This window comes from Microtus pennsylvanicus, chromosome 4, assembly GCF_037038515.1.
Source record: "Microtus pennsylvanicus isolate mMicPen1 chromosome 4, mMicPen1.hap1, whole genome shotgun sequence".
NCBI classification, from domain to species: domain Eukaryota; kingdom Metazoa; phylum Chordata; class Mammalia; order Rodentia; family Cricetidae; genus Microtus; species Microtus pennsylvanicus.
The window spans coordinates 84,046,051-84,068,751 of NC_134582.1; the positions used below are offsets into that span (position 1 = coordinate 84,046,051).

General features: G+C 44.1%; 1 long non-coding RNA gene across 1 annotated transcript; it reads left to right on the forward strand.

Moving 5' to 3' along the window:
* The first annotated feature begins 16,099 nt into the window (after positions 1–16,099).
* Positions 16,100–21,199, forward strand: LOC142848761 (uncharacterized). The gene is made up of 3 exons (XR_012910469.1): positions 16,100–16,207; positions 20,681–20,794; positions 20,956–21,199. It is a non-coding gene; the product is annotated as an uncharacterized LOC142848761 (long non-coding RNA).
* The last annotated feature ends 1,502 nt before the right edge of the window (positions 21,200–22,701 follow it).

Sequence of the window (22,701 nt, forward strand, 5' to 3'; positions counted from 1 at the left end):
CTCTACCTGAGCAGAAATGTAGAACAGTGAATCTTTTCATTACCCCACAGGCCCTGGTCCTAGATATTTACTTTTCCCACTCAGACATTTGTCAACATTTCCTGAAACACGCACACTAAAAATGTTACCAACATTCATTGCACTTTGAGGAAATTAACTGTAAAACAAAAAAAGTCAAAATTCACCTAAGTTTTTAACACACTCTAGGTAAAAACAATGCAGCAAGTCTACTCCTCAGGGAAGGCAATAGATTGTATAGTTATCTCCTGAACAGGGTAAAATCACTACCCCACAACTATACAATCTACTACCTCACTCTGACAGAGCAATTTTTTTCTTCTGGAATAAACACCAATCTCAAGAAAGATAAAACATTAAATTATCAACATCAATAAAAATTAGATCCTTACTGACACAGAAAACACACTAAGTAAAAACTTGCCCCATTGCCTACTTGTTCATTTTTTTAATCACTAAAAGACATGTACATCATAAACAAATGCCTCAGTTAGCTCTTAGTCTTCTGAGCCCCCACGAATGCAGACTTTTCCATCACCTTAGGAAAGACAGTAGATTGTATAGTTATCTCCCAGTGGTGGGTGTGACCCTAAAACTATACAACCTACTACCTCATCCCACAGTGACGAGAACATTTAGGGTGAATGATGTTCAGGAATCACAGCTGAGCACCACAGGAAGCCGCTCTTTTTCATATTCCTGGTTCCCTGCATAATAAAGAAAAAGAAATATAAGTTTAATTGAACAGTTACACATATGACCTATGTTGCAGTTTTATTATGACTTTATACAATACACTTGGGCATCTATAAACCCTAATCCAGTATGTTACAAGATCTTGAATGCCTCTAATCTAGAAGCCTAAAGTTTAGATGACCTCTAAAAGATGAGGTCATCAAATGAAAGTTTATAGCTGACAAATTATCTTCAAGCAGTAGATAAAGATGTTTATGAGGCATAAATGAATTGTGTTCAGACTTGGGTCCCATTCCCAAGATCTCATTAGATATATGCAAATAATCTAAAACACTCTAAGTAATAATTTTAAAAACCCTTCCCAGTCTTTATCTCAGATAAAGAACCAGTCTTATCTGTCTTAGCAACTTTTAGTCTTTTTCTGTAATTGCTAGAAATTAAAAAAAAAAAAATCAAATCTATTTACTCCTGGCTAAGACATTATGAAAGAACCCGATCTCACAATATCCATGACTTCAAAATCTAAAAGCCTTACATGCCATATATAATCTTTTACTAAATGCACCAATGTATAAAGGAATGACATCTGTTTTAAAAGAACCTGCTTATTCCACTTAGCAAATACTTAATGGTCTCAGAAAAACAGAAATAGCTAACAGTGTTTCTCTTAGGACCCTTCCTTTAGCTAGACGGGTTTCATATGGATGGAATTTATAAAATTCAAGCAACATGACCAGCACCAGTTTACAATAAAAAATTCCAACACCCCTATTAGTCTACATCATATTAATTAGTAGTCTTCAATTGCAGGCATCAATATTTAAGTAGCTACTATAAAAATTTCAGTAGGCACTAAATCAAACACTGAAGATTAATAAAAACTCAGAGACAGAAATTGGGGTTCACTCTGAAGATCTGAAAAAAACAAAGCAGCCAGCCACTGGCTTTTACCTCGACCTCAGTTCAAACTGGCGATCTTGCCTCCAGGAATTTCAGAATGAGGAGGGCTATCTCCTCCTGTTTTATAATCCTCTCTAGTTCTGGGATTAAAGGTACGCACCACCCAGTTTTTATGGCAACTAGTGTGGCTACTGGGATTAAAAGTGTGCACCACCACTGCCTAGTCTGTAAGGTTAACCAGTGGGGTTGTTTTACTCTGATCTTCAGGCAAACTTTATATATTAAAATACAACTGAAATGCCACTACACAAAATTTTGTAATGGACCTCGTAGTGAAGACACCCATTTTACTACAAATATAAGCAAAAACATGTAATTCAATGTCATACAAGATTAGAGTTCAGAAACAAAGCCATATACTAGGATTAACAGGTTCTACAGTGAGAGTACCAAGGAGGATGGGGGCAGGACTACCACAAATCTGAGGCCAAACCAGGTTACAAAATTAAATCCCATCTCAAAAAGCCAGGTAGACTATTCAATGGAGTCAGAGTTGTTTAGCCACTGCTGGGACAGTTACTTATTTAGAAGCAGAGGTTACCCTGGACCCCCATCTACCACAACCTACAGAAGTAACAGCATTAAGTAACTTAATAAAAGGACAATGTAATTATTGCAAAGACATGGCTCATAAACAAATATCCAATAAGTGCACGAAAAGATCAATATCATTCATTAGTCATTAGGAAAACACCTATCCAAAACACGGCACACCACCTCACATCCATTAAAGCTAGTGAAGAGGAAATGAAGATTAGAGATGTTCAGTGAGTAAGGGTGCCTATCCACAAGCCTGAAGAACTAAATTCAATCTTCAGGATCCACATGGTTGAAGAACTGATTTCCCTAAGTCAGCCAGTCTCAGTATCTCTCAGTCTCTCTCACACACAATAAACATGTGAGTTTTCTTTAAAAGTTATTAACAAGAGCTAGAGGAGATTGCACACAAAGACTTCTGTTGAGAATAATGAAGACAAAGCTGCATTTAAGTTTAATAAATCAATAAAGTTAGAGATCCTGGAATACTACACCTAAATTCCTCCCAATTTCCCAGATGATGACTGAAATTTAATACCAAAAGATGCATACAAAAATGGCTTCTGAGGCCGGGCGGTGGTGGCGCACGCCTTTAATCCCAGCACTCGGGAGGCAGAGGCAGGCGGATCTCTTGTGAGTTCGAGACCAGCCTGGTCTACAAGAGCTAGTTCCAGGACAGGCTTCAAAGCCACAGAGAAACCCTGTCTTGAAAAACCAAAAAAAAAAAAAAAAAAAAAAAAGGCTTCTGATCACCAGGACGAAAGCTCCTGTCAGAAACATTCTGAGCATCACATTAAGTATCTTTAAAAACAAACCAGTGATGGTTTGTTTATAAGATTATCTTATCTAGGGCTGGAGAGTACCGACTGCTCCTCCAGAGGTCCTGAGTTCAATTCTCAGCAACCACATGGTGGCTCACAACCATTCGCAATGAGATTTTGGTGCCCTCTTTTGGCCTGTAGAAATACATGCAGACAGAACACTGTATACATAATAAATAAATCGGTAAAAAAAAAAAAAATATCTTGGGCTGGAGAGATGGCTCAGCGGTTAAGAGCATTGCCTGCTCTTCCAAAGGTCCTGAGTTCAATTCCCAGCAACCACATGGTGGCTCACAACCATCTGTAATGAGATCTGGCGCCCTCTTCTGGCCTTCAAGCATACACACAAAAAGAATATTGCATAATAAATAAATAAATAAATAAATAAATATTTAAAAAAAAAAAAATATCTTTTCTGGCTGGGTGGTGTTGGCACATGCCAATCTCAGCACTCAGGAGGCAGAGGCAGGTGGATATCTGTGAGTTCAAAGCCAGCCTGGACTACAGAGAAACCCTGTCTTGAAAAACTGAAGGAAAAAAAATAGTTTAAAAAAATTATTTTTTGATTGAGTTTTATGAAGCATTCTAGCAAATTACTGAGCCTATGAAATGAGTTGTGGCCAAGTCTGTGAATTTACAGCCACTAAATTTAAATTCAGGCAGCACCCAAACACACTAAAAAGTGAGATAGGCAGTCTTACGGCAGTTGTACTAACTGGTGATCAGAATTAAGAGTATTATTGACTCTGGTATCAAAAAACAATGCCAAGTTGGTCAGAACTGTTTAATGAGTAAAAACAGTTTACCATCAAGACCCAGCAACTTTCTTAAGCATACATTCAAGAAAAGCAAACACAAAAATTCTATACACCAATGTTCAGATCAGCATTAGTTATTTGAAGTGGAAGGGATTCGTCTCAAATTCTCCTAATCATTTACTTGAAACTGAAACCTTGTACACTTAATTCAGCCAGGCTTTCTAGCCCCTCAGTTTTCCTAGCTGTAATATATGATCACAATGAACAAAACAATCTATGAAGAGAAGGAAATATTTACCACATACCAAATTTTCAATATTTCTAAATATAAGTTGGTACCACATTTAACAGCTTGCCCTAAATTGGAAGAAACAGCACAGGATCACTAACACACTCCACCAGAGCTCATTTCAATTTTCAATGCCAAGATGCATTTATAATCACTGTCTCTAGAAAAGTCAAACCCAGGACTAAGCTAGCTTAGTGAAGATTATTTGTTACTCTTTCAGAGGATTCAGCACCTTTATTGTGTTGTGTGGCTCACAACCACCTCTAACTCCAGCTGCAAGGACTTGGAGGCCAAAAGAGGGCATCTGTTCTGAACATATACACACAAATAAATACATACACACACACACACACCAAAAAAAAAAAGGCCAAACTCTATAAAAAACAGAATCATTCCCCAGATCCAAGACTGTTCTCTGTTCCAAGTTCAGCACCAGCCTCCACCCCAGGACCTCATTTAAAGCATGTTTAGGGCTGGAGATGGAGTTCAGTAGCAGAATGCTTGTCTAGCAAATTCAAGACCTAAAATTTCAATCCTTCCCAACACTGCACAGAAAAATGTAAATTCTCGAAACATCACAAATGTTCTCTCTCCCTCTGTGTGTGCATGCACGCACTTTTGCCTCAGTGCACTTGTGCTTCAGTGATATTGAAAAAGCAACCCAGAACTTCATACACGCCAAGTCAATGCTTTAACACTGAAAAACACACTCACAGCCCTAAAATGCAATATTTCCCAATTTTGATGAGTGCAGCATGCTTACTTTATACTGCTTTTTCAAACCAACAATCAATCTAGTAATTCAGGATAAGAGCCATTAACACAATTCCCAAAATGAAGAGATGATTTAGCAGTTAAGGTTCAATTCACAGCATCCACAGAGGCTCACAACCATTCATAACTCCAGTTCCAGGGGATTCAATGTTCTCTTCTGGCCTCTGACACACAGAAATACATGTGAGTTAAACACTCAAAACACATAATCTAAAAGTTACTTTTAAAAAATTTCCAAATTTTTATAAGGTAATTTTAAATTGAAAACAAGGGACACAGAATCACTATTCATTATAGTTACTTCTATGTCTCCCAACACAACAGGAAGAAATACTTTTGTATCCTTTTTGTTATGTGTGAGACAAGGTCTTACTTTATAGCCCAACCTAGGCCCAAAATTCATCAACAACCCTGCTGCTCCAGAAATCCAGTGCTGAGACTACAGGAGCGTGAGCCACCACTCAGTGTCTAAACAGTTCTGCCCTGTCTATACACAAAGCAATACAAACCCTTAACTCCTGCATATAGTTAGCTTTACAATTGATTTGGTAGTAACTGTTGCAGGTTTGCTATTTAGAAATTGATCAGGGCAAACATTGGAAACTAAAATCTAAAATAAAAGCTGAAGGGAAGAAATGTTCAATTAAAACAAAGTGAAACAAATTAGAAAACCCATCTTACTCCATTTAGAAATAAAGACAATTCACAGCTATGTAACACTTGAATACTATGAGTCAGAAAGGTAACTTTGTATGCAATAATTAGATTCTTAGTATTTTTGTGTCTACAGAGCAGCTCAAAATGCTATTTTCCTATAAAGTTTACTTTGTAAACTTTCTTACAAATAGAATGAAGTGTTTCCTCCAGTCTCTCCTATTTGTACACAAAGTCAGAACACTAGCCACTAACAGCTTCCCTCGCTCTCAACTATTCAACTGAATATGAATGAACTGCTGGTGCTTGCTCAATATTATAACATTACTTAACAAACTCTCCAATGGTATTTTTGCTTTCTTTTGATAAAGCACTTTCAGTATTTCTAGCAATAAGTAATCTGAGCACTCAACAAGGTTACATTTTCTAGATTCCTGTTTCTTTAGTCAAAGTTAACCCAATTCCAAGATCTCTATCACCCTATGAAATACACTCCACTAACCCTGAAGTTCAAGTTAAGTTTTAAATAGCAAAGTATTTACTAGGCCACATTTCCCCAAAGGACCATTTCTTTTCTTAGACATATGACGGACACTTAAGACACTTTTTTTTTATTAAATCAGTACAGCTAACTAAATTCTGAAAACTGTTTAAAAGATAATCAATGCCAAGTCAGTCCTCAATACTCTCAATGATCCTTTTTAAATTTTCACTATAATGTGGAATATTAATTAAGTCAAATCCTCTACTATAAGCAAGTTCTATGCTATTTCCATATATCTAAATACACTCTGCTCTAAAGCGCACACATGTACAGTTAAGTGACTTTAACCTGGGTGACTGACTTGTTCAGTTTATTTATCATTCTATACAGATTCTCAACTCTAGATCTTCTACCTCCCCTCCCTACATTCAAAAACCCCTGCACGGCCACCATAACCTCTAACCTAAATTCAATTATTCAGTATAAACTACACAACTTGCTAAAATTACTCTTAACAGGCAATTCATTCAGTCCAAGTTCCTTTCTAGGCATTAGCCATTCACACAAGCAAAAAACAAAAAAACAAAAAACACAAAACAAGATACGGGTCTGGGCATGGTGGCATTCACCTTTAATACAAGCATTTGGGAAGCAGAGGCAAGAGTTCCAGGCTAGCTAGGGATGCATAGAGCTGTCTCAAGAACAAAGATAAAAAAGAAACAAGATAATGTCAGTCCTTCCTTCACCGGACTTCAATGTACTATCACTTTAATGAAATATCCAGGTGAAATAGAAAAGGTTAACGAATTAAAATGTTCCCAAACCATATCCACCATATTACCAATTTAAGGCAAATTATCTAAAATGTTTCAAAATATTCCTAGCAAAAGTAACAAACGGCTACTTTATCTTGTATCTGCAGACAGAAAACATGCATCTTCACAGCTGTATCCAGCCAGCAAAATCTAATTTCTGAAAAGCAGATAAACAACTCATATTTGTATTATTAAAAAACAACTATTTATCAATACTAAACACCTGAAACCTGAGCAGCTCAAAATGGTACAGTGTACCTAAAAATACACTCCTGCTATAAATGTAAAATACTCTAGACTTCACTAACTACCAAATAAACTTTATCTAGTTAATGAAGTCCACTTCTAAGTGATTACATAATGCATAGAACACCCACAGAAGCAAAAATCCCATTACAGAACTGGAGGTCCCTTATTACTTTAGTCCTGAAGTAACATGAGGCCAAAATCGAAAAAATTTGACATTTAGTATTCTGAAAAAGATTCTTCATAGTGTAAATAAGTTTCTAAAGGTATCGAAAGTCATTACATGATTGAAATACATGCTAGCCTTGAGTGGTAAACACACTTTCCAACTCATGCACACTTAAGTGAGAAGTACAAATTTTACTGAATATGACCATAGAGCACTGTCACTAATATTGCTTGGAGATCAACTCTATAGGGAAACTGTGCCCTTCAGGAAAACATTGACTTTTTTGTTACTCACAAAATGGTCCTTTGCAAATATACAAATTACACTGCTGAATTAGCATATTATTTCATATTTTACACTTTCCTTAAAAAAAAAAAAAGACAATTCTGATTACCACACGCTAAATACAGAATTTGGAAAACTGGTATGGTCTTCCCATCTCCCTTTATTTTGAATCAGGGCTTTATACAGCCCAGGCTGACCTGGAACCCTCTATGTAGCTATAACTTCCAATGCTGGCATTAAAGGCAGGTACCACCCCGCATAACTAAAGAGTTCCAGGGATGGAACCCAAGGCTTCAGACATACCTTACAAACACTCCAACAAATGAGCTACATTTCCAGCTTTGTGTTCTCTTAAAAAAAGAATTTAACCGGGTGGTATGGTGCCACACCCCTTCAATCCCTGCACTCAGGAAGCAGAGGCAGGCCAATCTCTGTTGAGCTAGAGGCCACCCAGGTCTACACAACTAGTTCCATGACAGCCAGGGCTATACAGAGAAGCCTGGAGTGGGGGTGGGGAAGTTTTTCCCACAAATACTTTGTGTTGTGTCTGTACAAATGTAGAGATCAAAGGATAACTTGTTTGAGTCAGTTCTCTCCTTACACCACGTGGGTGAGTCCCTGGGGATCCAAACTTGGTCACTGTCAGGTCTTTATCACTGAGCGATGGGTTTACACCACTTAATTCCTTGATAGTGAAGGAGGGTTATTGGGGACACTCCCAGGACCCTCAAGGAATCAATTCACAATGACCAACTATACATTTAACTATTAAGAGCATTTATTATTAGCACTGGAAACCCAGCCCACTATTCAGGTATGCTAGACAAGCTTTCTACCATAGAGTAACAACTCCAGCCAAGACCATTTGATTAATACTTCACTCCGTGTGCACTCTGTGAATTACACTTTTTCTGTGTAGTCCTGGCTGTCCTCTGCCTCCCGGGTGCTGGGATTAACGGAGTGTGCCTGTGCCGCCTCCGCTCGGCATGTTCTTTAAAACTGCAAGTTTTGCTTTCCTCTACTTTTCCAACTTGCAAAATTACTGAGTCTCAAATTTTGCACTTCAATTTATACTGAGGGAGGGCACAGCCTGTTACAAGACTACAAAAGCTATCAATTTCTACAATAAAATAACACACCCCATTTACTGAACTTTAAAAAGTATTTTTCATTCTTGACCGAATTTGCAAGACTTCTATCCTCTAACAAAGAGTTCTTACATTTCCAAGTTGTATTTTTAATTGTTACACTCACAATATTCAAATTTTCCAAACTGTCACTGCTTTGGCTGATACCAGAATATAAAGAAAAGCCAGAAGGCAGAAAAATTTGGATTAAACTGCTTCTTCTTATAAAACTGTTTTAACCTGACACTCAATTTTCATCACAAGATTGTCAGGCAATCAAAAATGAGAAGGCTAAATATTCTTTAACTTCAAGAACAGGGTGCCAAGGCGGCGACGTTTTTCACTAAAGTTAAAGAAATCTCTCATTATCGTCTTCCATTTCAACTCAGTTTCTGAAGTTTTTCTTCCCCCTCTCACCCTTTGGTAGGAGACACAGAAACTTCAGGAGCACAATACACAGCCCAGCTCTGACACGGACCCTACCCTAACAAGCTGGATCCCCGAAGGGCGCTGCTGGCCAAGGACATAAAGGTTACCACGCCGCCTCCACGAAAGAGCGCCGGCAAGTTTATCACGCAGCCTTCCGAGAGGCACCCGGTCCGAGAGTTTGCAGCCTCCCGGCCAAAAGGCCAAACTCGTTTCCGGTGCCACCGAGCTGCAAATCTCCTACCCCATCCCCGGGGATCCAGTTTCCTCCCACTCTCGGCTCCCCTCCCCGGTGCCAAGGACGGGGCCCAGCAGCTGCTCCGGCCCCGCAGGCCGCAGTTGGCCGAGCAAGCGAGCGCGCGAGCTGAGTAGGGGCAAGGGCAAGCAGCCAGCGCTGGCTCTCCGTCCCTCCCCGCCAGAGCCTTCCCGCCCCGTCCCTCCCCCCGCACTTCCTACCTTCCTTCATCCCAACCCCCCCCTCCCACCGCCACCACCAAAGCCAAGGTCTCCCCGGCCCACAAACCCGACGGCGGAAGTGACGTCACAGGGCACGGCGCCGCCCGCAGCCAGTCACGCCACAGCAGGAGGCCGGCCCCGGCCAACCGGCGCGCGCAGGAGGGCGGGACTTCCGCCCGCCGCAAGTTTGATTGAAGCGGGGGGGAGGGGCGAGGTGAGGAATGTGAAGAATGACCCCCTCCCCCGCCCGGTCGCCGAGGAGCTGGGCGGGAAGCGGAGGGGGCTGGGGCAGGCCAGCGGCCACGCGGCACCCCTCCCCCGCCGGCACCCCGCGCTCCGCAGCCTCGGCGCGCCGCCAGCGCCGGGGACAGCCGCCTGCCCGAGGCGGCCGGGGCAGCCCACGGGTCCCCGGGTGCGGCGTGCCAGCCCCCAAGTCTTCCCTCCTGACGTCCGCCCGCCCGCTGCGGCCGCGAGTCGGAGGACGGGAAAATGGCGACGGCCCCGCGCTCGCCCTCTCGCCCACGGTACCCACCTCAGGCTCGCGGAGAAGGCCTCCTGCCGCCACCGCGGGAACGGTCCGGCCTTTCCCCACCGCGGCCCTCCACCGCCGCGCCCGGACAGCAGCGAGCGAGAACCCGGATGGAAGCGCGGGCGGGCGCCGCCTCGGCGGCCGGAGGGAAGGCTACGCGCGCGCCGGGAATCCGATGCGGGGGCGGGCGCCGCGGGCAGCGCGCGTGCCCATTGGCAGAGCCTCTTGACGGACGTGTGCCTCGTCCTTTCGCCTCAGCCGGTCGGGACTCACCCGCGCCCCACTGGAGGGTGGCGGCTGAGCCCGCCCCGCACGGGGCGGCCGCCGCGGAGAAGGCGGGTCTAGCCCGCCCACCGTGACGGCTCCTCTTTCCCTACTGGAGAACCGGGAGAATGGCGAGGACCATCCTCTCGGTCCCGCCCTCCGAGGTGAGGGACAAGCCACATCACTTGGCCGCTGGTCGCTCGCCCGGCAGCCAGGCGGGAGGAGTTGGAGCGCCCAGGGTGGTTTTCACGTGTTGGGTTCCCCAGAATCTTCCCTCTCAGCGGCCCGGAGGCCGGGTGCTAAAGCTCCTCTGAGCCTCGGCTCACCCATCTGTCACATAAGGAGTTATGTTACCTATGAGTGTAACTTTTATCGCTTTTATTACTTTTTCCATCCCATGTATTGATTTTTCTTGTACGAAAACTTTTAAAACAGCTCTTAGTTACCCTAAGTTTAAATCAATGCAAAAGTGTTTCCCCATTCCTATTAAAACTTTCCCGACTAGGACTTTAAAATCGCGAGACCTATGCTTTAGCTGTTTTTTACTAGTTGATTCTAGGAGCTTTGTGCAGTTTTAAAAGAAAAGAAAATGTAGTGCTTCTCTACAGCCAGGGGACATCGCACTGTAGACTTGAGTGCTGTACTTATATTAGACTGTCAGCTGTCCTGTTCTTCCGAAGTAAATGGCTAAGGAGTTAAGATGGAGGGTTAAGAAGAAGGGAATGAACTTGAGCTTGTGGGATGGGTAGGATTTGGAAGAGCTTCTTTCAACCCTTGGGGTGTTCTGTGAGAAAGAGCATTATAAACAATATATAGAAAACTATGGCAAAAACTTATCTTTAGACAAAACTGGATTCCTCACGGTAGGCTTTCCTTCATAGACATATGGCGCTCTCTCTCTCTCTCTCTCTCTCTCTCTCTCTCTCTCTCTCTCTCTCTCTCTCTCTCTCTCTCTGTGTGTGTGTGTGTGTGTGGTAAACAGAAACCTACTTTGAAGGTGATTATAGACTCAAACCGCATAAATGTAGTCACGTGACTGAAAATGCGTGAAGTTTCTGGTTTCTCTCCTAGGAGGAAGGGCTTTCCCTCGATTTCCTGAGGGGCATTCCAGACTATGGGAATCGGGACCTATAAAATAAATAGGAATAGCCCGTGGAGAAGCAACCACTGGGCCCAGAAAGAATTAGGTGTATATTGAAACCAAAGATGAACAAACTCCTGCAGCTGAGGTTTTGGAGTCGCCAGACCTGTGTCCCTGATTCTTTGACATCTCTGTTCCCACTCTCCTTCCCTCCAACTTTCTCAAACTAGACAAACAAATCAGCATATGTAACCAAAACTATCAAAATAAAGCATACATGCTTCTAGACATTTCTCTGGCCACTTTCCTCAGCCCTTCCATTGTTAAAATTCCCTTTGTCTTTGTGTCTTCTCTTCCCCTTTGACCCTACATTCATTACCTGACTTCAGGATGATCAGCTTGCCTCTTCATAGGTTAGACTCTGTCCTTCCTTATTCCTGGGTATAATTGCTCATTTAAATGTGTCAGTTGGAGACACCATGCACCAAGATATCTTCTTAAATAATATTCTGGGTATTTTTGTGAGGACATTTCTAGATGAGATTAGCATTTAAATTGGTAAACTGAGGAAAAACAAGTAAATGGGCTTCCTCAATGTGAGCTGGCCATGTCTAATTCGTCTAACCCATCCAGGGCTTGAATAAACCAAGCAGTCCAGGGACACGGGGTGGTTGAATTCTCTGCTTTCTGACTCCCAGGCCCTCAGATTAGCCCAGCAGCAGCTTTCCAGCATTTCCAACTTGCACATGGAAAACTGTGGGACTGGCCCAGCTAGATGGCTCAGCAGACAAAGGCACTTGCTCCAAGGCTGATGACTAAGTTCAGTTCCCAGAATCTGCAGCGGTAGAAGAGAACTGATTCCTGCTGAGTTATCCTCTCACCTCCACACACACTGAATAAATTTTTTTTAAAAAAATTATTTTTTCAAGAAAATTGTAGGACTGCTTAGACTTCCTAATCATTTGAGCCAAGAATGAACATGCACTTTACACGCTGATGCTCTCTGGCTTGGGATAAAGTTTGGACCCAATAAAGCAGTGTTGTGAGTTAAACCGTCAACAGTTGGGGGCATTGTGGTTCTGCTTCCCTGTGAATGCCGACTAACACGCTGGATCTTCTTAGGCAGCTTGCCGAGGCCCTGTTACGGCATGGCTTGGCTAACAGGAGAATGTTATCCGGTTATTTGTTTCAAAAGGCTGTCGTGACTACTTTGTTATGACCACCTTGCTATGTTCTGCTCCTGTAACCCTGCCTCTTTTACCCACCAAATCCCCCATCTGGAAATCCTCCTACCCCTGAACTATAAAAACCTTGTCTTCCTCACATGCAGTGGTGTCCTCTTGAACCCTGCTTTTAGGGAGAGACAGTCGGTGTGCATGAATAAAAAAGCTTGCTTTAATTAATTTGGCTATGATGATTTGGGTCAGTAGTCTTTCTCCTCTAGTCTTTGGGATTGACAACAGCACCATTTCCCTAATGAGTTTCTGTGAGCCATGCCCAATGGAAAGAGAGTTAGGAGGAGGATGGCCATAAGAAGGTTAAGGATCCACATTTCCACCGTCTACTAACTGTGGCTTTAGATATATTGCTGATTTCCTTAGACCTCAGGTATCCTCATATTTACTCTTGCGTTATAGGGCTCCCAAAATTCAGTTGGTGGAGTACTTGCCAGGCAGGCAGGAAAGTGGATCAATACGTAAAATCTGTACCCCATAAACTGAACTAGATGGTGCACATCTTTAATCCCAGCACTTGGGAAGTGGAGGCAGGATTCAAGCCGTCCTTGTTCAAGTTAAAGGCCATCCTGGGATACGTGATTCAATGCATGTACATAACCGGCACTCACAAAGCCTTCCACAAATACTGAATTTCATGGTAGGTGTTTAATGAAAATCGACAGACTATTAAAGAATGAACTCCTCTAAAGACTGTGACAGTGTTCTTTAAGGGGATAGATTCTGGGATAGCCTAAAACTCAAGCCCAGGCCTGGTGGATGTGGATTTGCATATAGTTTACCATTTAAATGACTGTGCGATCTTGGGTCTGTTATTTAAATTCACTGACCTCAGAGTTTGCTCCTAAAAGATAGAAATAGGAGACAAATGTATCTCCTAGAAGATAATTCTCAGTTCTTCTAGTTAGTTCCAGAAATAAACTAAGTCTTTCATAAAACTGTACCTAATGATATTGAAGTTATTATTGTGATGGGAAAATGAGCAAGCCCCTAGAGCTAGCCAAAGGCTTCCTTTCTAGGGGAGTCATGGCTATTGTAATTTTTGTGTCTGTCACTCTGAGTTAAAATTTGTATAGTAAGCTGGGTGACCCGTATGGAGAGAGAACTCACAATGTGGAAAGAATGCCCCACCACCACCACCACCCCTGCTATCCCGTGGAGTTGCCCAAGAACTCATCTAAACCACCAGACCATGCGAGCAGGTCCAGCATTTTCAGGGTGCTGAAGTATCCTTAACAAGCAGAAAGCTATGCGGGGTGTGGTGGCATGTGCCTTTAATCTCAGCAGAGGCAGATGGAGCTCTGTGTGTGGGTTCAGGTCCATCCTGGACTACAGACCTAGTTCCAGGTCAGCCAGGGCTACACAAAGAAAAGAAAGCCTATCTTGAAAGAGAGAGAGAGACAGAGACAGAGAGAGAGACAGAGAAGGAGGAGGAGGAGGAGGAGAAGGAAGAAGCAGTAGGGAGCGTCTTCATAATTAAGTAGGTTTCCCCTACAAAAGAGGAAGCCTTGGATAACAGTTACCAGCTGGGTGACCCGTATGGAGAGAGAACTCACAACGTGGAGAGAAAGCGCCCCCCCTCCCCCCAGGAGTTGAAATGTAGCTACTTTCTAATTGCAGCCAAAATAATCAAAGTTGTTGACATTCTGGGCCCCACACAGGACTTTACACCATGGATTCCATGACCCCAAACCCACTTTCCTGCTCAGAGGGCACCTTAGCAGAGGAAGTAGAGGAGGCTGAAGGTGGGTCGGGTAAACCAGGCAGCTTCCTCGGACTTTGGCAGGGAGCCGGCACTGTGGGACACAGAACTTCCTTCAGCGCTGCACGGTCCACCCACGCCCTGCCCTTGCCCTCCCCAGCCTGCTGCCTAGGGCTCCCGGAGCCAGGCCCCGGGTCCAGCACACACTCAGACTGGACCTAGTCAGTGATGTCTGTTCCTATGGACACTTTGGCCTTGACGCGAATGCCCACCAGGAGCCTCCTCAAGTCAGCCATGTCCTGGTGCAGTAACTGCTCTGTGTTCCAGTGTTTCAGCACAGCCGCTTCATGTGCTGTAGGGCTGGCGCGAAGCCTGGAGGAGGCCAGCTGGAGCCACTCCAAGGCGGAGAGCTCCAGCTCCCCCTCTCGCGAAGCAGTCCTCCTGCAATGGATGCCATAAGCAACCATTCTGCCTGTGTCTCCAGTCCAGCACGTGTGGCGGTGGTCGACTGGTAGAAAGTTCCAGACGAGCCTATTTCTGGTGAAGGGAACGATAGTTTCTCCTTAGGAAAGATATCCGGGAGATAGCCCGAGGCCACACGCTTGCTTCTAGGCTAGGAGGCCCAAGGCTTGCAGGCACTGCTGGCCATCTGCCCGGGATCTATTTGTCAACGGTCCTACCCAGGGAACCCTGATTCTTTGGGGCAGCTAAAAATATTACATTCATTTCCTGTTTCCTTTACAGTTGGGTGCAGTAGAAGCCGATGCAGACATCCTGGGATGGACCTTCCAGGAATGCGTCTCAAAGCTGGTAGTACCTCTGGGATAAGTTTGGACCCCTGCCCTTCCTGTTCACCCATAGAACCGTGGACCAGTTGCCTGTGTGGATCAGCGGTCTTTCTAACCTGTGGGACGATTACAATGTGTTGAGGCCTCAGGGTGGGGAGATTCCGGATCTCCCAAGCCAACCTCCTTCCACTTGCTACCCGGAGACATTAAGTCAGAAACCCTTCCCCCCTACATACCCCATCATCTACTTCTGCTGTAGCCAAATGCAGATCCTTATTGAAAGAATAACAGAAGAAATTACCCAAATATTTTGAAAATGAGACCTAGGACACTCCCCAGGTAATAGTCTAAAAACAAACCAAAAATAACAGCAAAACCAAGATCTTCCACTCTGGGTTGTCTATAGTCAACATCATCCTGCCTGATTCACTGGACCCGTGGTCTACAGTTCATCCCTGAAGTTCAAAGGTCAGGCCTTCCCTGATATAGACAGCAAAGGCAGGGGGAAGTACAGTCATGGCAAGCCATGAAGAATCACAGGGATCTTGTCTTGTAGCAGCGGTGAGCCCTGCATTTCAGTTTCTTGCCTTGTGGAGAAAGATTCTTGGATCCGAAGAATAGTAAGTGAGATGCTGGATATGCAGACCCAGGCACCGGGCCATGTGTGCGGTAAGCACTTTAACAAGTTCCTCCCTTTACCCTCTGTAACAAAGCGCTCTTCGATTTATCAGCAAGGAGATATGTCCTGCCACCCACAGGAGAGCCTGAAACCGGATATTGTATCCAACCCTAGGTGTACTATTGGTAAGGTGTACTCACCAATGGCAAATTAAGCAAAATAAGAATAGCAACAATCAAGTAAGACAATTACAGCACATGTTATGAAAGGGTGGTCTCTCTCTAAATGCCTGACTGTACTCATCTTCCCTGTTCTTGGAATAATGGCTAATTAGCTTGCAATGATAATTAAAGAAAGTCCTTTGCAGCTTCTTGCGGGGCCATCGTTGAGTAAAATCAGGGTTTCTCGGACAGAAGTACTGCAGTACCACAACAGTCTGCCGTGATGGCTGAGATGCCTCAAAGGGACTAACAGGTAGGTCGTGGACACAGAGTGTACACACGGGCAAAGGGATAATCACGTCCAGGGTGGTATGGAATGTGTCAGCATGATGCCCACTTTAAAACTTAGGAGCTGTTAGTGGATTTTTTCCTTCACTATTTTCAGATTGCAGTTGAAACCATCAGTAGCAAAGCACAGAAAAAGGAAGGTTAATGTATATGCACCCTATTATCTCGCAAACACACGGCGATCTCATTTGATGTGAATTTGAATCATAGTTCAAAACAGTATAATAAGAATATTGTGATGTTCTGTGTAAACTCTGTCACAGCATGGGGGGCAAGGGGCAGATCAGGTCTAACTTGCTAACTGGCAGCTCCGGCTCTGTAGTGAAGCAGAGTGGGCCCCATTGGAGCTACCACTGCGGTCAGGCCAGAGATGAGGGGGAGCCCTAGCAATGGGGCAAAAAGGCGGGTTTGGCAGCATCTACATTGATGTCAGGACTCAGGGTGAACACAGTGAGGGCCTAAATTGTCTTGAGCAGGAACTCTGTCTTGCTCATGGGTACACTGCATGGCCTTCATAGAATATATGACCTGCTAGAACTACGAAGGAAGGAGGGAGGGAGGGAGGGAGGGAGGGCAGGCAGGCAGGCTGGCTATACTTCATTTACTGATAATATATATGTGCTTATTCAAGTTCAATAAGCTTGACTCTTCACGTCCTTTAAACTGTCTTTAAAGCTGCCCTTTGGAGTAAAATTGATGTGTAAAAGCTCATGTCATTTTAAAAATGATTTGTGCCAGGCAGTGGAGGCGCACGCACTTGGGAGGCAGAGGCAGGCGGATCTCTGTGAGTTTGAGACCAGCCTGATCTACAGAGTGAGTTCCAAGACAGTCAGGGCTGTTACACAGAGAAACCCTATCTTAAAAAACCAAAAAACCAAACACAAACAAATCTCATCTGATGTTTTGAAACCACAATCAAACTTATTAACAGACATACCTATCGTTCCCAAAAATGTCTCCATGCCCTTTAAAAAATTGTATGAGTGTTTGCCTACAAGTACATATGTGTACCACATGCATGCCTGAGGCCCATGGAGGACAGAAGACAGGAGTAAGATCTCCTGGAGCTGGAGTCGTGAGCCACGGTGTGGGTGCTGGGAATGAAGCCAGGTGTCATAGTTAGCGTTTCTGTTGCTGTGAAGAGACTCCATGCCCGCAGCAACTCTTAGAAAGTAAAGCATTTAATTGGGATGTCTCCCTTACAGTTCAGAGATTCAGTCAGTTATCAGCATGGTGAGACACAGCAGCATGCAGGTAGACATGGTGCTGGAGAAGACATCTAGCTGAGAGTCTGACATCTTAGAGGTGATAAGAAATGGTTTGTGACACTGGGCTAAACTTAAGCGAAAGAGACCTCAAAGCCACCCCACAGTGACACACTTCCTCTGAGAAGGCCATACCCACTCCAGCAAATCTACACCTCATGATAGTGCCTCTCCCTATGAGCTTATGGGGACCAATTACATTCACACTACCACGCCAGGTCCTCGGCAAGAGCAAGAGCTCTTAATTGCTGAGCTAACTCTCCAGCACCCCTTTATCCATTCCCAACCTTCCCTCCCCCAGCATTCACTCATGTGCTTTCTCTGATTAGATGCTACTTCACAGTTTCAGGAATTTATATTAATGGAAATCATACTCTTTTTCGTCTAGCTTCTTCTTTTTTTTATTTATCTATTTATTATGTATACAATATTTTGTCTGCGTGCATGCCTGAAGAGGGCACCAGATCGCATTACAGATGGTTGTGAGCCACCATGTGGTTGCTGGGAATTGAACTCAGGACCTTTGGAAGAGCAGGCAATGCTCTTAACCGCTGAGCCATCTCTCCAGCCCCCTCATATAGCTTCTTGTACCCAGATATATTACGTCATTGATCCACCCCAGTATACCAGGTGACACCACACCTTTCCACACACAACCTATGACTTAGAGTAGTGTACTGACGTGTCACCCGTGTGACTTAGTGTACTGACGTGTCACCCGTGTGACTTAGAGTACTGACGTGTCACCCGTGTGACTTAGAGTACTGACGTGTCACCCGTGTGACTTAGAGTACTGACGTGTCACCCGTGTGACTTAGTGTACTGACGTGTCACCCGTGTGACTTAGAGTAGAGTACTGACGTGTCACCCGTGTGACTTAGAGTACTGACGTGTCACCCGTGTGACTTAGTGTACTGACGTGTCACCCGTGTGACTTAGAGTAGAGTACTGACGTGTCACCCGTGTGACTTAGAGTACTGACGTGTCACCCGTGTGACTTAGTGTACTGACGTGTCACCCGTGTGACTTAGAGTAGTGTACTGACGTGTCACCCGTGTGACTTAGAGTAGTGTACTGACATGTCACCCGTGTGACTTAGAGTACTGACGTGTCACCCGTGTGACTTAGAGTAGTGTACTGACGTGTCACCCGTGTGACTTAGTGTACTGACTGTCACCCGTGTGACTTAGAGTACTGACGTGTCACCCGTGTGACTTAGTGTACTGACGTGTCACCCGTGTGACTTAGTGTACTGACGTGTCACCCGTGTGACTTAGTGTACTGACGTGTCACCCGTGTGACTTAGTGTACTGACGTGTCACCCGTGTGACTTAGTGTACTGACGTGTCACCCGTGTGACTTAGAGTAGAGTACTGACGTGTCACCCGTGTGACTTAGTGTACTGACGTGTCACCCGTGTGACTTAGAGTAGTGTACTGACGTGTCACCCGTGTGACTTAGAGTACTGACGTGTCACCCGTGTGACTTAGAGTAGTGTACTGACGTGTCACCCGTGTGACTTAGAGTACTGACGTGTCACCCGTGTGACTTAGTGTACTGACGTGTCACCCGTCCAGGTCCTTGTCTATTATCGTACATTTGGATACATACAGTTTCTAAACTCCACCACGTGCTGTCATTTTTAAGCAGTCTCTTGAATATTTAAACTGTACAAAAACAGTTGTATCCTTGTTCTCCTACCTTCCAGGCTGGTGCTCCTCACCTTTTGTGCAGATCGAGATCGCCTCCAGCTGAAGGATGACTTTTGACATTCTTGTTCTGCTAGCAATAGATTCTTTCCACTTTGTGTATCTGGGAATGTCTTTATTTCACTTCCCTTTTTCAATGTTCTCTTCATAGCAGCACAGAATTTTAGGTAGAGATCCTCTTCACTTCATGTTTTTATGAATTTTATTCCGTTGTCTTCTTGTTTATATTGTTTCTAAGGAGAAATATGATACTTCCTTATGTTTGTTCCTCTGTGAGAGAAAAGCCTTCCTTCATCATGAGAGACAGAGGCAGACACACACACACATCATGTGAAAACGCACTAACTTTCAGCACACAGTGGGCGTTATGGATCAAATTGTCCGAGAGAAGAAAATGAGCATCACCATTAGGACTTGAGGAAGTACTGAGTTCTATCACCAAATGTTTCATTAAAGCAAATGTGGGGGCATTGAGAGGATGGCTCAGTTGGTAAAGAGCTTGCTTGCCACAGAAGTATGAGTATGTGAGTTCAAATCCCAGTACTCATATACATCTTTTTTAAAAGTCCAAATTAGAGCCTGGTGTGGTGGCACACGAATTTAATCCAAGTGCTTGAGAGGCAGATGCAGGTAGATCTCTGTGAGTTTGAGGCCAGCCTGGTCTACAAAGCGAGTTCTAGGACAGCCAGGGCTACACAAAGAAACCCTGTCTTAAAAAACCAAAACAACAACAAAGAAGGTTGTATTTGGTGGTATGCACCTATACTCCCAGCACTAGGATGATGGAGACAGGAGGGTCCCTGCAGCTCATTAAGTACTCAGTCTTGCTGAACTGGTAAATTCTGAGTTTAGCGTGGGACCGTCTCAAAAATAAGGTGAGAGCCGGGCGGTGGTGGCGCACGCCTATAATCCCAGCACTCGGGAGGCAGAGGCAGGTGGATCTCTGTGAGTTCGAGACCAGCCTGGTCTACAAGAGCTAGGTCCAGGACAGGCTCCAAAAACCACAGAGAAACCCTGTCTCGAAAAACCAAAATAAATAAATAAATAAATAAATAAGGTGAGATGTGGTAGAGGAAGACAACCAATGCCAGCCTCTGGCTGGCACGTACACACGTGTGCATATCACACCCACCACCGTCACTAGGAAACACATCAGCATATTTAATGTTTTGTCAGGTTTTACATTTGGAGAACTTTTGGCCATGTTTTTCTTAAAATAATTTTCTGTCAGTTCTATCTTTTTCTTCAGCGACTCCATATACACTGATAATTGTTAAGAGGCAAAAAGTCACTTGACAAGAAGAGATACCAGATTGTGCGTCCATGTATTTGGGACATTTGCAGTCACTCTATAGCTCACTGACAATCTAGTCCAGCAAAAACAAAAGCCCCTGCTTTTCTTTGTTTCATCCTGTGTAATTTCTATTGTTATATTTTCAAGTTTGTCCTTCTTTTCTCTTACAGTATCTGACCTGCTGTTAGCCCCATTCCGTGTATTTTTCAAGACACTGTAGTTTTCATAAAAAAAAATAAAACAAAAATTCTCAACCTAAATTTTTGTGAAGAGGGGCATCATGTGTAAGTATAATGTCTGTGTGTGTGTTATGTGTGTGTGTGCAGGCGTACTTGCCTATGTGTGTATGTGCAAAGCCAGAACATATTTGGTATCTTTCCCAGTTACTCGTCACCTTATTATTTGAGAGAGGATCTCTTACTAAATGTAGAACTTTCTATTCCAGCAGGACTGGCTGACCACTGAGCCCCAGGATCTGCCTGTCTCGGCCCCACCCCACCATTGGAGTTATAGGCACATGCCATGGTACCTGGCTTTATGTGGGTGCTGAGGATCTGAACTTGCGGTCCTCAGGCTTGCACAGTGAGCTCTGTGACCACGTTACAAGCGTCTCTCCAGCCCTCCACCTAGATATTTGTCTCTCGTGTCTCCAGCTACTGTTTGAAAATGTATGCGGTGCAATTATAATAATGTTTGAGTGTATTATGTTTTATTTATTTGTTGTGTGTGTGGGGGCACCTATATGCCATGACACACGTGGAGGTCAGAGGAAAAGTTACCGTGTCCATTCCCTTCATCATATGGTTTCTGACCACTCAAGTGGCCAAGTTTGACAGCAAGTGCCTTTGTCTGAGGAACTAGCTCCCCAACCCCTAGCTACAATTCTTAATGTCTTTGCCTGCGAATTCTACCATCTGTCTCTTCCGACTTGGCTGTGAGCCTATGGTTATTGTCCTCATGTTTTCCTACTTCATAGCCTGCCTGATTATCTTTGATTAGATGCCAGACACAGTAAATTTGACTCCTTTGGATGCTGGGTATTTTTGCATTCCTACATTTTGTCCTGGGATATAGTTGAGTGACCCAGAAGTGGTTTGTGAGGGACAGAGCAGTGGTCAGCATAGGGCTGGTTATTTCCACTACTAAAATAAGACCCCTCGAGTGCGTCCCAGGATGTACGGGTTCAGAGCTTTCCATTAACTGCAGTGGGGACGGGCATCGCTGCAAGCTTGCTCTATCTTCCCTGTGCTCCCTTTCCTCACAGACCTGTGACAGACACAGCACGCTGTCCCTGCCTTCTCTCTGGACTCCTCCTGTGTGCTTCAATGCTTCAGTCTCCCCAGACTCTCAGCTCTATCTCTGGAACTCAGGGAGTCTGTCACAACTTGCACAAACTCCCTCTGTCCTTGTTTGTTTTCTGTCTAGGAATTGTCACTGGTGAACATAGATACAGTGCCTTTAAAAGTATTGCTTGTTATGTTTTGTTTTTGCTATTGTTTCAAGAGGCAGAATAAACTCAGTCCCTGTTACCCCAACCTGGCTAACAGAAGAGGTAGCCCCATTTCAACGGGCATTGTCTAGTATGAAAGGAAGAAATGCAGAGGTTGACACAGATATTGCCAGCCCAGATTTTCTTTTAAAGTTGGGCCGACTGTCCCAGGGCCTCATCAGCTTCCAGCTACCAGATCCTGTAGGCTTCCACAGCTGTGTCTCTCCCAAGCCACTTACCCTCAGCCCCATATGGGTCCTCTTGTGGACAATGCTGGGCAACTTAGGTTTCTTGCAACCCAAATTTTCAACTTCTGCTTCCAGAAAATCCAGTGTACACTGCCTACTCACAGATACTCCTCTTGACCCAGACAACAGTCCCAGGGTCTCTTTCCTGGCCTTTCTATTGATATCACCATCCACAAAACCAAAAGCTTTTTCCAAAATGACCATCTAGTTTTTTAGTGTGTGAGTCTGCATACATATATATGTGTATATATATATGTATTTGCATACATATAAATATATATATATGACTTAGAAACTTTTGCTCTCTTGGCAAATGTATCCAAAAATTACTCCTTAAAATACATATTGCAGGGGATGGGGAGATGACTCAGCAGTTAAGAACACTGGCTGCTCTTCCAGAGGTCTCAGGTTCAGTTCCCAGCATCCACACAGGGGCTCACAACCACTCATAACT